Raw genomic sequence first — 14,738 nt, 5'->3', positions numbered from 1 at the left:
GAACGGGTCCAAAAATGGGCTACAAAAATGGTGGAAGGTCTTAAGCATAAAACGTATCAAGAAAGACTTAATGAACTCAATCTGTATAGTCTGGAGGACAGAAGGAAAAGGGGGGACATGATCGAAACATTTAAATATGTTAAAGGGTTAGATAAGGTCCAGGAGGGAAGTGTTTCTAATAGGAAAGTGAACACAAGAACAAGGGGGCACAATCTGAAGTTAGTTGGGGGAAAGATCAAAGGCAACATGAGAAAATATTATTTTACTGAAAGAGTAGTAGATCCTTGGAACAAACTTCCAGCAGACGTGGTAGATAAATCCACAGTAACTGAATTGAAACACGCCTGGGATAAACATATATCCATTGTAAGATAAAATACAGGAAATCATATAAGGGCAGACTAGATGGACCATGAGGTCTTTTTCTGCGGTCAGTCTTCTATGTTTCTATCTTTCTAAAAGGTTCGCCATCACTCTCCTAGATCTTTGTGAAGGACCCGATGGTTGGGCAAAAGTGCCAAACCCAGTCTTAACATCTGGCTGACTATGCAACCGACCACAACAATGAGAGAGTGAGAAAGAAAATCAACCAACCCCAAATGACAGAACCTAAGTCGGGTGTTGTGTTCAGACAGGGGTCACTTTCAAACAACCCCAGGCCAACGATCTGCCTCTTGCCCAGAAGGTGGGTCAACTCCTTCCCCATCTTGGCCCCCCTTGGCCGAAGGAAACCTCCTTTTTCTGACTGCGGGAAGGAAAATAAGGGGGGAAAAACTGGTGTTTATTTTGGGAAATCTCCAGGGTTTTATTAAGATGAATTCTAGAAGCTCAGGGAAAAAATGGGGGGGGGGGGGGTATTGAAAGAGGTGAACCGGTTGCAAGGCTTCGAGTCCACCCAGCTCATTTAAGCCTTGTTAAGAATCTCAAAAGTGGAAGAGAAATTGGTTTGGCAAACACAGTGCTTGCCTTGCAGAAAGAGCGATCCCGGGCATGTTCAAGAGAGGGAGAGAAAGCTAAGCCATGCGAGTTGATCTCACACTCACACAAACACACACACACACAAAGACGTGCACTAAAATTTCTTGTAGCCTCTGCCATTTTGTGGAAAGCCTTGAAAGAGTTGGCCCTGGCTGATTGGCCCCAGGGAGGAAAGAGGATTGCAATATCATTAGATCCCTCCCCTGTGGGGCTCCCTAGATTCGCCCACGTTTCTGCAACACTCCGTGGCCTACATTGGCTGCCGATCAGTTTCCGGTCACAATTCAAAGTTTTGATAATGACATTTAAAGCCCTACATGGCAGTGGACCAGAATACCTGTGGGACCGCCTTCTACCGCACAAATCCCAGCGGCCGATAAGGTCCCACAGAGTTGGCCTTCTCCGGGTCTCGTCAACCAAACAATGTCGTTTGGCGGGCCCCAGGGGAAGAGCCTTCTCTGTGGCGGCCCCGGCCCTCTGCAATCAACTCCCCCCAGAGATTAGAACAGCCCCCACCCTCCTTGTCTTTCGCAAATTACTTAAGACCCACCTATATCGCCAGGCATGGGGGAACTAAGACATCCTCTCCCAGGCTTTTATATTTTATATATGTGCTGTATGGTTTTAATTGCTGGGGTTTTATATATGTTTTTTAATATTGGATTTGTTTTACTGCTATATTGTTTTATTATTGTTGTGAGCCGCCCCGAGTCTTCGGAGAGGGGTGGCATACAAGTCCAATAAATTATTATTATTATTATTTATTATTATTATATGAGAAGAGAATAGGCTTGTGTCTTGTTATCCCTAGAATGCAAAAATGTGAGCTAGACCTGGGATACATTTGCACAACCTGGTGTGATCAGCGGAGCAAAATCCCTGGTGCCAAAAAAACCACCAACAACATCAGAAGAGAAGGATTTAGGGGTCATGATTTCTGACAGCCTCAAAATGGGTGGACAGTGCGGTCAGATGGTAGGGAAAGCAAGTAGAATGCTTGGCTGCATAGCTAGAGATATAACAAGCAGGAAGAGGGAGATTGTGATCCCGCTGTATAGAACGCTGATGAGACCACAGTTGGAATAATACTGTGTCCAGTTCTGGAGACCTCACCTACAAAAAGATATTGATAAAATTGAACAGGTCCAAAGACGGGCTACAAAAATGGTGGAAAGTCTTAAGCATGAAACTTATCAAGAAAGACTTCATGAACTCAATCTGTATAGTCTGGAGGACAGAAGGAAAAGGGGGGACATGATCGAAACATTTAAATATGTTCAAGGGTTAAATAAGGTTCAGGAGGGAAGTCTTTTTAATTGGAAAGTGAACCCAAGAACAAGGGGGCACAATCTGAGGTGAGTTGGGGGAAAATCAAAAGCAACGTGAGAAAATATTATTTTACTTGAAAGAGTAGTAGATGCTTGGGACAAATTTCCAGCAGACGTGGTTGGTAAACCCACAGTCACTGAATTTAAACATGCCTGGGATAAACATAGATCCATCCTAAGACAAAATACAGGAAATAGTATAAGGGCAGACTAGATGGACCATGAGGTCTTTTTCTGCCGTCAATCTTCTATGTGTCTAGATTTCTACGTTTCTACACTTTCCATCCTGTGCACAAGTGAAATATTTCTTTCATAACCTAGGATACCATTTGCGCTATCAAACTTTCTCATCCAGACCTGGATGAAGACACATCGACAAATAAAACAACACAACCTTCTAAAGATGACCAACAGATACCCATCAAATTAGGAAAATTTCTATACTCAACTCTTCCGTCCAAGAAAATAACAGATTCACACGAAACAGATCCACCATTCTTTTGCACTTTCCGTTTTTAAACATTATTATTATTATTTGCATACTTGGATTTGGTGAGCCTATCAAATAAATCTTCATACTTGCCCCAAATTTTACTCAGTCGCACCTGAGCTTTTCAGATTTTGGCTGGTATAACGACTCCCCCAGCATTAAGGGTTAGAATGTTATTTTGTTTTGCGTTTTTACAATAAAGCTCTTAGGAAGCTGAAAGCAATGACCTTTAACAAAATTACTAGGTTCTTTATGAACGTTGACTTTCGCTTGTTTGTTGAAGGTAACCGAAATGAGTAAATTCCTACCTTAGTAGAATCCCAGGACCTTGGAAGTTGCAAAAAAATAAAAAATATTTAGAGTGTTCCAAAATTACAGACTTTCCTTTCCCACAAGACTTTGGAGACTAATAAGGTCTCTCGTGAGAATGTAGGTTCGATAGAAGCGCTGAGTTCGGGGAGAAGAACAAATTCATTCCCTTGTCAGGCAGGTGACAGGAATTGCTTCTGAGCTCCAGGTGCAGGAAACTGAAAAGAAATGGAGGGAAAGAAGAGGGGAAAAATAATTAAAAGAGGAACCAAGAACTTGCTAATTAACTGCTGTAGACTTTACAGGAAATCAAAACCATCTCTCTCTCCCCCCCCCTCTCTCTCCCTTTATCTATCTATCTATCCATCTATCTATCTATCCATCTATCTATCACTCTATCTATCACTCTATCACTCTATCACTCTATCACTCTATCACTCTATCTATCTATCTATCTATCTATCACTCTATCTATCACTCTATCTATCTATCTATCACTCTATCTATCACTCTATCTATCACTCTATCACTCTATCACTATCACTCTATCTATCTACCTACCTACCTACCTACCTACCTTTCTGTCTGTCTGTCTGTCTGTCTGTCTGTCTGCCTATTTATCTATCTATCTATCTATCTATATATCTACAGTGGTACCTCTACCTACAAACGCCTCTACTTATGAACTTTTCTAGATAAGAACCGGGTGTTCAAGATTTGTTTGCCTCTTCTCAAGAACCATTTTCCACATACAAACTCGAGCCTCTGAAACTCTAACTGGAAATGGCAGGGAGAAGCCTCCGTGGGGCCTCTCTAGGAATGTCCTGGGAGGAAGCAAGGCTGGAAAAGGCAGGAAGAAGCCTCTGTGGGGCCTCTCTAGGAATCTCCTGGGAGGAAACAGGGCCAGAAGAGATGGGGAGAAGCCTCCATGGGGCCTCTCTAGGAATCTCCTGGGAGGAAATAGGGCTGGAAAAGGTGGGGAGAAGCCTCCATGGGGCCTCTCTAGGAATCTTCTGGGAGGAAACAGGGCTGGAAAAGGCAGGGAGAAGCCTCCGTGGGGCCTCTCTAGGAATCTTCTGGGAGGAAACAGGGCCGGAAAAGGCAGGGAGAAGCCTCCATGGGGCCTCTCTAGGAATCTCCTGGGAGGAAACAGGGCCTCCACCCTCCCTGTGGTTCCCCAATCACACACATTATTTGATTTTACATTGATTCCTATGGGAAAAATTGCTTCTTCTTACAAACTTTTCTACTTTAAGAACCTGGTCATGGAACGAACTAAGTTTGTAAGTATATGCCATGCCTTGCCTTCAAAGTTGAGCCAATAAGGAAGGGTGGCTAAGATACCCGGAGAAGGAGGAAGCTGTCCCAAAACTAATCAAGATTAAACTGCAAATAAACCATGGAAACAGAGGGGCTTGCCATCCTTGGTTGCTTGGCTTTTTCACATCTCATAATAACTTAAGATAATTAGAGCTCTCGGGCAGTTGCAGAAATGATAGCTGATCAATCAACTGATAAAAGAGAATCAATTTAGTCTGCAGAGAAGGGAGCGTACGGGGGAAAAAAAGTGGTTTGAGCAAGGAAAAGGTCACAACGACTTTGAAGTTCTCACACACACATTTCCGAAGTTTATTTTCAATCAGGAGCGAAAGACCAGGTCCGCACATGAAGGTTCAATTAAGCTGATTTATTGCCAAAAACCTCAGTACAAGAATCTTTTCAACTAACAGTGGGGCACCTGCTTCGAGTTAGATCAAGATCGACGGCACTCAAGGGGTGTTGGACGTTGGTACAAAATAGTTGGATGTAGTTGATTCCAGGATAGAAACATAGAAACATAGAAGACTGACGGCAGAAGAAGACCTCATGGTCCATCTAGTCTACCCTTATACTATTTCCTGTATTTTATCTAACAATGGATCTATGTTTATCCCAGGCATGTTTCAATTCAGTTACTGTGGATTTACCAACCACATCTGCTGGAAGTTTGTTCCAAGCATCTACTACTCTTTCAGTGAAATAATATTTTCTCATGTTGCCTTTGATCATTTCCCCAACTAACTTCAGATTGTGGCCCCTTGTTCTTGGGTTCACTTTCCTATTAAAAACACTTCCTTCCTGAACCTTATTTAACTCTTTAATATATTTAAATGTTTTGATCCTGTCCCCCCTTTTCCTTCTGTTCTCCAGACTATACAGATTGAGTTCATGAAGTCTTTCCTGATACGTTTTATGCTTAAGACCTTCCACCATCCTTGTAGCCCGTCTTTGGACCCGTTCAATTTTGTCAATATCTTTTTGTAGGTGAGGTCTCCAGAACTGAACACAGTCTTCCAAATGTGGTCTCACCAGCGCTCTATATAAGGGGATCACAATCTCCCTCTTCCTGCTTGTTATACCTCTATCTATGCAGCCAAACATCCTACTTGCTTTTCCTACTGCCCGACCACACTGCTCACCCATTATGAGACTGTCAGAAATCACTACCCCTAAATCCTTCTCTTCTGAAGTTTTTGCTAACACAGAACTGCCAATGCAATACTCAGATTGAGGATTCCTTTTCCCCAAGTGCATTATTTTACATTTGGAAACATTAAACTGCAGTTTCCATTGCTTTGACTATTTATCTAGTAAAGCTAAATCATTTACCATATTACAGACCCCTCCAGGAATATCAACCCTATTGCACACTAGGATCTAACTAGCTTTGCTCTTAAGAGTGCGGGGAAAATCCCAGATTTTCAATTGGGGGCCGCACAAAATGTGATCACTGAACAGCCCTTAGCTTTCTACCCACTGGCAAAAAAAATTAGGCCCAAGTCATAGAATACAGAATAACGGAGTTGGAGGTCTTCTAGTCCAACCCCTCTGCTTAAGAAGATAATACACTATTCCAGACAACCCAATGCTTGCAAACCCAACTTTATTCTGTTGGCAATTTTGATGGGTACAGACAACCTGAAATTGAATGCAGGTTTCTCAGCCAAATTGCTGAACAGATAGGACCACAAAAACCGCTCCACTTAGAGAATGGCCAAGCAGAATAAACAGAGGATGGAACACGATGGATGGAAGGGTCATTTGGAGCGGAGGTGCCTCTCAGAAGAGAGTATTTGGTAGATAAAACTCTACCGGCTAAAGGTCCAAGAGATAACATTATAGGCCACCTTTGTTTCAAAAGGTCAGCCTCGGACATCCAACTCCATGGGAGATAAAAATGAGGATTTAACCAAATAACTGGTTGCCAGAGCAACGGAAGGAAGGAATGCCACACAACGGCATGAACCAAGATAGAATCTGACCCATCTTTCATGACACCTCTACAACTCTCATGCAACAGCCACTCCCCCCCCCCCAAATTCCCCACAGTACTAATACATTCTACATCCTAATACAGTATATGTGGCAGGCCAAAGTCTCCAAAGCAAACGATGACTTCAGCCTGATGCCGTTGGCCGTAGAGGTCTTCTCCACCTTGTCCGATTCACAGTCCCTCATGCCCTCATCACCTCGAGGTTTGACTACTGCAACGTTCTCTACATGGGGCTACCTTTGAAGAGTGTTCGGAAACTACAAATTGTGCAGAATGCAGCCACGTGAGCAGTCGCGGGACTATCCGGACTTGTCCATGCCTCTCCAACACTCTGCGGTCTCCTCTGGCTGCCAAATGATTTCTGGACTCAATTCAAAGTGCTGGTTATGACCTATAAAGCCCTACATGGCATCAGACCAGATTATTTAGGCAACTGCCTTCTGCTGCATGAATCCCAGCAACCAGTTAGGTCCCACAGAGTCGGCCTTCTCCAGATCCCATTAACTAGAAAATGTAGTTTGGTAGGACCTAGAGGAAGAGCCTTCTCTGTGGTGGCCCCGGCCCTCTGGAATCAACTTCCCCCAAAGATTCGTACTGCCCCCCCTCCTCACCTTTTCTAAGAGTCTAAAGACTCACCTACGCCGCCAAGCTTGGGATCATTAGATTCTCCCCCCTGGCCGATGAATGTATAGTGTTGTTGTGGTTGTTGTTGTTATTATTATTATTATTATTTAGATTTGTATGCCTCCCTTCTCCGAAGACTCGGGGCGTCTCACAGGGTAAAAAAGCAACACAACAACAAATCTAATTAATTAAAAGTTACTACTAAAATTCCATATACAATTAAAAAAACAGTCAACCAATTCATTCAGAACCACACATTACATCTCGTAAACAGAAGAGGGGGGGGCTTGATCTAATGCCCCATGACTGGCGACATAAATGAGTTTTGAAGCTCTTGCAAAAGGCGAGGTGGGTGGGGGGCAGTGCCAATCTTTGGAGGGAGCTGATTCCAGAGGGTCGGGGCCGCCACAGAGAAGGCTCTTCCCCTGGGCTCCGCCAGACGACATTGTCTAGCCGATGGAACCCAGAGAAGGCCAACTCTGTGGGACCTAACCGGTCACTGGGATTCATGTAGCAGAAGGCAGTGTAATCTGGTCCGATGCCATTTAGGGCTTTGTTGATTGAATGGTTATGTATGTATTTTTATTGGTTCTTTAGTTTTAGTTGTAACTGAATTTTAATTATTTGGATTTCGATATATACTGTCTTTTTATATGTTGTAAGCCCCCTCGAGTCCTCGGAGAAGGGCGGCATATAAATCCAATGAACTTAAACGTGTTTATTTATTTATTTACTTATTTTATTTATTAGATTTGTATGCCGCCCCTCTCTGTAGACTCGGGGCGGCTCACAATACAATGAAACAGTTCATGACAAATCTAATAATTTACAATTTAAAATATTTTAAAAACCCCATTATTAAAAAGACATACATACAAACATACCATACATAAATTATATAGGCCCGGGGGAAATATCTCAGTTCCCCCAAGCCTGACGACAAAGGTGGGTTTTGAGAAGTTTACGAAAGGCAAGGAGGGTAGGGGCAGTTCTAATCTCTGGGGGGAGCTGGTTCCAGAGAGTCGGGGCCGCCACAGAGAAGGCTCTTCCCCTGGGGCCCGCAAACCGACATTGTTTAGTTGACGGGACCCGGAGAAGGCCCACTCTGTGGGACCTAATCGGTCGCTGGGATTCGTGCAGCAGAAGGCGGTCTCGGAGATATTCTGGTCTGATGCCATGAAGGGCTTTATAGGTCATAACCAACACTTTGAATTGTGACCAGAAACTGATCGGCAACCAATGCAGACTGCGGAGTGTTGGTGTAACATGGACATACCTAGGGAAGCCCATGATAGCTCTCGCAGCTGCATTCTGCACGACCTGAAGTTTCCGAACACTTTTCAAAGGTAGCCCCATGTAGAGAGCGTTACAGTAGTCGAACCTCGAGGTGATGAGGGCTTGAGTGACTGTGAGCAGTGAGTCCCGGTCCAAATAGGGCCGCAACTGGTGCACCAGGCGAACCTGGGCAAACCTGTTGTTTGCCCTCTTCTTTGCAACAGGAGCCAAGCTCGCTTTGTATTAATGGACCCCAGATCACTCCAGCCTTGAGCTCTCCAACTCAGCATTGTCAGAAATCGAATCCCCGGAGGTCTCCCACCCCTGCTTGCCATCATTGTGCATGGAATGAGGCCATTTATAATCATTCGGCAAGGCTCCGTTTCTCGTGTCCCCGCCTTCGCTTCGCCGGGTGGCTGCCAAGAAGCCGGTTCCCTGCTAGCAATTTGAAATCCTTCACTTCCAATGACAACTTGGCATTAAGAGTCAAGGCTTTTGCAGATGTTAAGGCGGGGAGTCCCTCTTTTTTTATATAAAAAATAAAACTGAGCACGGCTTACGATGCCATTCAAAACTCCCTGTAATGTAGAAAACACTCAACCTTAAGCTCTCCTCTTGCGCAAAGTGCATGGTTCATAAAGAGACAGGTTTGAGGGGGTTTCAAGAATCTCAAGTGAAAATAAGAGAGTTATTTTACGCATTTGCATAGGAGGAGGTTCGGTTCGGGGGTTTTTTTCCCCTTGAAGATGGCCCGAGGTTGAGATACAGCAGTCAAAGCAATGGAAACTGCAGTTTAATGTTTCCAAATGTAAAATAATGCACTTGGGGAAAAGGAATCCTCAATCTGAGTATTGTATTGGCAGTTCTGTGTTAGCAAAAACTTCAGAAGAGAAGGTTTGAGGGGTAGTGATTTCTGACAGTCTCCAAATGGGTGAACAGTGCAGTCAGGCGGTAGGGAAAGCAAGTAGGATGCTTGGCTGCATAGCTAGAGGTTTAACAAGCAGGAAGAGGGAGATTGTGATCCCGCTGTATAGAGCGCTGGTGAGACCACATTTGGAAGACTGTGTTCATTTCTGGAGACCTCACCTACAAAAAGATATTGACAAGATTGAACGGGTCCAAAGACGGGCTACAAGAAATGGTGGAAGGTCTTAACCATAAAACGTATCAGGAAAGACTTCATGAACTCAATCTGTATAGTCTGGAGGACAGACGGGAAAGGGGGGACATTATGGAAACATTTAAATATGTTAAAGGATTAAATAAGGTTCAGGAGGGAAGCGTTTTTAATAGGAAAGTGAACACAAGAACAAGGGGACACATTCTGAGGTCAGTTGGGGGAAAGATCAGAAGCCACATGAAAAAATATGATTTGACGGAAAGAGGAGTAGATGCTTGGAACAAACGTCCAGCAGACGTGGTTGGTAAATCCACAGGAACTGAATTTAAACATTGCCTGGGATAAACATAGATCCATCCCAAGATAAAATGCAGGAAATAGTATAAGGGCAGACTAGATGGACCAGGAGGTCTTTTTCTGCCATCAATCTTCTATATTTCTAAACCCCACAGCAAAGGAACAAAGGTTATGGACAAATTAAGGACTGAAGGATGTTGAAAAATGAGGCGGTAGGGGGTTGAGAAATAAAGTTGAGAAATGGTACTATAGATGGCTGATGTCTAATAATATTATGCTCTGGAAATGTCCGGTTTCCAAGGGATGAAATCCATCCAAAAAAAGAAATAGACAAAGTCCATCTTCCAAAATAAATTTCTTTTATTTGGATAGGCATCAAATTGGCCATGGGCTGTGGCCTACCGGTTGGGTACCCCTGCTGGACAACATTTCAACATGAACCCACCACCCCTAAGCTTGTACATACACATACACACACAAAAATGCATGACCATCGGCTTAAACCGCTGGCCGAAATTGCCCAAGAGCAGGGGGGACGCTGCGGGCGGCTCTATAGAGCCCCGAACTTCCGGGTTCCTAAAAACCCGGAAGTTCGGCTTTTGGCAGCGCGCCAGGTCGGCGCGCCGCCTGCTGGGGGAGGTCCAGGATTGCCCTATTTAAGGGCGATCCGAACAGGACCTCCCCCTTGCTTTCTTTTGCTGTGAAGCGAACACCCGCCCACCCTCTGCTATTAACAGTGTGTCCTAAGGAGGTCCCTCGTGGTCGAATAGGAATGTTTTGCGGCCTCCCCTTTAGAGGCGGTCGTTTTTCCGCTTATTCCATGCTGACGGTGCGGACTGGATTGGTTAGGGGGTGCGGCACACTTAGATGTTAGTATAGGCCTCCCTTTGGTCACTGGGGTTTGGCAGGTTAGGGGCAGAAATGGGCAATTAGAAGCGACTGCGCATGCTCCTTTGGGCATCCTTTAAAGGGTGATGGACCGCCTCTCTCCAGGAACTAGAGGTTGGAACAACTTCGGGGATTGGAGAGAGGATGTCCATGGGAATCACCGGATCCAATTTCCCACGGGGATTGGAGGGTGAACTCCTCCCACACGACGAAGGGGCTACCAGGTGAAGGTGGCTACCTTCACCTGGTTCAGCAAGGAGTTTTTGCCCAAAGTTGCCAAGGAAGTTTAGTTTAGTTTAGTTTAATCAGATTTGTATGCCACCCCTCTCCGCAGACTCGGGGCGGCTCACAACAATAACAATACAATGTAAAACAAATCTAATATTTAAGTTAATTTAAAAAACACCACAAATTAAAACCAATCATACATACTAGCGTACCATGCATAAATTTTATAAGCCTAGGGGGAGGGAACATGTCAATTCCCCCATGCCTGACGACAGAGGTGGGTTTTAAGGAGCTTACGAAAGGCAAGGAGGGTGGGGGCAACTCTGATATCTGGGGGGATTTGGTTGCAAAGGGTTGGGGCCACCACAGAGAAGGCTCTTCCCCTGGGTCCCGCCAAACAACATTGTTTAGTTGACGGGACCCGGAGAAGGCCAACTCTGTGGGACCTAACCGGTCGCTGGGATTCGTGCGGCAGAAGGCGGTCCCGGAGATATTCTGGTCCAGTGCCATGAAGGGCTTTATAGGTCATAACCAACACTTTGAATTGTTTCTGGTAGGAATTTCCGCCCTGTTAGTTTTGGCCTCTGCAGGTCCTTAGTTATGTTGAATTTAAATATTTAAATTTGCGTATTTCAAGTTACGTTATTTAAATTTATGTTAATTTAATAAAATGACCCTTATTTAATCCACAGTATGTCTCAGCGTCTTTACTCCGTCACCGGGGCAATCTGACACCTTTCCAAAACAGCTGGTCTTGAGTAGACCACTCTCTTTTTCTGGCCCAAATGTTTGGACAGACTGTTACTATGGAGATAGTTGAAAACCAGGAGAGCCACCCGATAAGTGAAGAAGCGGAGACACCAATGGTAGGTGTTAGGTGGTCCCCAGAGACAATGTGGGAGCTGAGCATAACTAATGTAGATTCCCTTTATCGCCTGCCGTAGATTGGTCTTGATAGAGGACACGCCATTAACTCAGCGCTCTGCAGGCTTCCTTAATTTCCGCAGAAATAGGATTTCCCCAGCCATTAAAACCCGATCGTCGGCCACCGCCGAACCTGCTGATTTCATTAAGAGACGCCATCTGCATCCAGAAACCGAACAAAGCGGCGATATCCAACAATGCCATTAGCTGGCATTTATCCTGGCCCGAAAAAATGAGCCATTGTTTTGGAGGCCAGGCATAATTTAATCTACATAAAGGGAGAAGAATGCCGAGGGGTGGTTTCCTCTTATTCTACTTGCCGTCCTGGGTCAGGTGAATGGGAGAAATGCAAATTTCTACTTCTGTTTTTGTTCTGTCGACTCCCGGCTCTCTTTTTTTCCAAACCGAGTTGGCTAGCACAGGGAAGGAGAAAGGGGGAAAATATATATCGAGAGTTGCTTTCCACCATTTCTCGTTCAATTCAGCGAAAGATCGTTTGCTTTGCATGGTGTTGGAGGGGCAGGGAATAGAATAGAATAGAATAGAATTCTTTATTGGCCACACAAGGAATTTGTCTTGGTGCCGATGCTCTCAGTGTATATAAAAATATATATAGAATAGAATAGAATAGAATAATAGAATAGAATAGAATTCTTTATTGGCCACACAAGGAATTTGTCTTGGTGCCGATGCTCTCAGTGTACATAAAAAAAAAAATAGAATAGAATGGAATGGAATAGAATGGAATAGAATAGAATAGAATAGACTTTTTTATTGGCCACACAAGGAATTTGTCTTGGTGCCGATGCTCTCAGTGTACATAAAAATATATATAGAATAGAATAGAATAGAATAGAATAGAATAGAATAGAATAGAATGGAATGGAATAGAATGGAATAGAATTTTTTATTGGCCAAATGTGATTGGAGACACAAGGAATTTGTCTTGGTGCAGATGCTCTCAGTGTACATAAAAGAAAAAGAGGCATTTGTCAAGAATCATGTGGTACAACACTTAATGATTGTCATAGGGGTCAAATAAGCAATGAAGAAATATTATCAATATTAATAAAAATCTTAGGATACAAGCAACAAGCTACAGTCACACAATCCTAAGTGGGAGGAAAAGGATGATAGGAATGATGAGAAAAAACTACTAGAAATAGAAGTGCAGACTTAGGAAATAGTTTGAAAGTGTTGAGGGAATTATTTGATTAGCAGAGTGATGGCGTTTGGGAAAAAACTGTTCTTGTGTCTAGGTGTCATGATGTGCATGTAGTGACATTTGGAGGATAGGAGTTGAAACAGTTTATATCCTGGATGCGAGGGGTCCATCAATATTTTCCCTGCCCTCTTTTTGACTTGTGCAGCATACAGGTCCTCAATGGAAGGCAGGTTGGCAGCAATTGTTTTTTCTGCAGTTCTGATTCTCCTCTGAAGTCTGTGTCTTTCCTGCTGGGTTCCAGAACCAAAAAATGGGGAGAGGAGGGCCTATTCTCCTGGATGGATTGGGATATTCTTGAAGTTCTTTAACCAGGCGGGCCGCCAGGAAATGGATGGGAATGATGTCTCTTTCATTCTTGGAGCTTTTTCCTCCAAAGTTTTGGGGCTTCCTTGGCCCCCTTCCGAATTTAATTTAATTTAATTTAATTTAATTTAATTTAATTTAATTTAATTTAATTTAATTTAATTTAATTTAATTTAATTTAATTTAATTTAATTTAATTTAATTTAATTTAATTTAATTTAATTTAATTTAATTTAATTTAATTTAATTTAATTTAATTTAATTTAATTTAATTTAATTTAATTTAATTTAATTTAATTTAATTTAATTTATTTAATTTAATTTAATTTAATTTAATTTAATTTAATTTAATTTAATTTAATTATTTTTAATCAACTTCTATGCTGTCCAATCCCATGGGAACTTTAAGAAAAAGTTCAGGAAGGGAATTCAATTTGTATGCCACCTAGAGTCCCCAGGGAATTGGGCCGCATACAAAATTATTTAATTATTAATTTATCAAACAAACAAAGAAATATTTCAGTTGTGGTACTCTTCTTAAGTAAACGAAACTGCCCTTAAGGAACTTTCTGGGAGAAACGTTCATTCTCCAGGAAGCCTTTGGAGAACGGGTCCATTTTATGGGCTTAAGAAGATTTATGCAGCCAACCCACTCTCCAGGGTGATTCGACACAAAAATATGTAACCCTTCCCTGGTGCAGAGCTGAAGGGATTGGATACTGTAGCCTAGAGGATGATTCTCTGCCTTACAAGGCAAAGGTTGCAGGTTCAAGTCCCAGTGAGGGTATGGCTAGCTGATGAGGCCAAAATAAGGCCAAAATGGTGCCATCCTAGTCTCCCTTAATTTTAAAAATTTCAGCAAAAAACATGTGATACATACAGAATATATTTGTCAGCTATGAATAAATTAACTGCCTTGAAATGGCCCTGGGTTGGGCCTAGAGGCAAAAAGGAGCTGTGACGTTCCTTCAATATGCCAGGGTGATCCGACATAAAAAACATATAGCCCCTTCCTGGTACACAGCTGAAGGGATCAGGTCTGGGGGCTCAGCTGTTAATTCTCTACCTTACAAGGCAGAAGCTGCCAGATCAAATCCCAGTAAGGGTGTGGCTAGCTGATGAGGCCAGAGCAAGGCCGAAATGGTGCCATCCTAGTCTCCCTTAATTTTAAAAAAATCAGCAAAAAACATGTGATACATATATATACACAAAAATCTATGAAAACACACACACACAATATCCTACAGAGAGATAAGTAGAACTCAGAATACTGAAATTTTAAATAATTCACTTTTTCTAGGGTACTGCTTCTCAATTTGGCCAATTGAAGTCCAATGTATAGACTTCAGCTCCCAAAATTCCCCTGCCATCTATGTGTGTGGACTTCAACTCCCAGAATTCCCCCTGCCAACCCTGCTGGCAAGGAAATTCTGGGG

The 14,738-nt window shown here is 43.1% G+C and overlaps 1 protein-coding gene across 2 annotated transcripts in view; it reads right to left on the bottom strand.

The window, feature by feature from the left end:
- Window positions 1-14,738, bottom strand: part of LINGO1 (leucine rich repeat and Ig domain containing 1) — a 336,332-nt gene that overhangs the window by 292,682 nt on the left and 28,912 nt on the right. For both annotated transcript variants that reach the window (XM_070763556.1, XM_070763557.1), the window contains exon 2: window positions 3,105-3,323. The gene's annotated coding sequence lies outside the window, so the exon portion shown is untranslated. The remainder of the gene's footprint in view (window positions 1-3,104; window positions 3,324-14,738) is intronic.

This window comes from Erythrolamprus reginae, chromosome 10, assembly GCF_031021105.1.
Source record: "Erythrolamprus reginae isolate rEryReg1 chromosome 10, rEryReg1.hap1, whole genome shotgun sequence".
In the NCBI taxonomy this organism is placed as follows: domain Eukaryota; kingdom Metazoa; phylum Chordata; class Lepidosauria; order Squamata; family Dipsadidae; genus Erythrolamprus; species Erythrolamprus reginae.
Note: the sequence above shows the minus strand (reverse complement) of the source record. Positions and strands in the feature narration are given on the sequence as shown.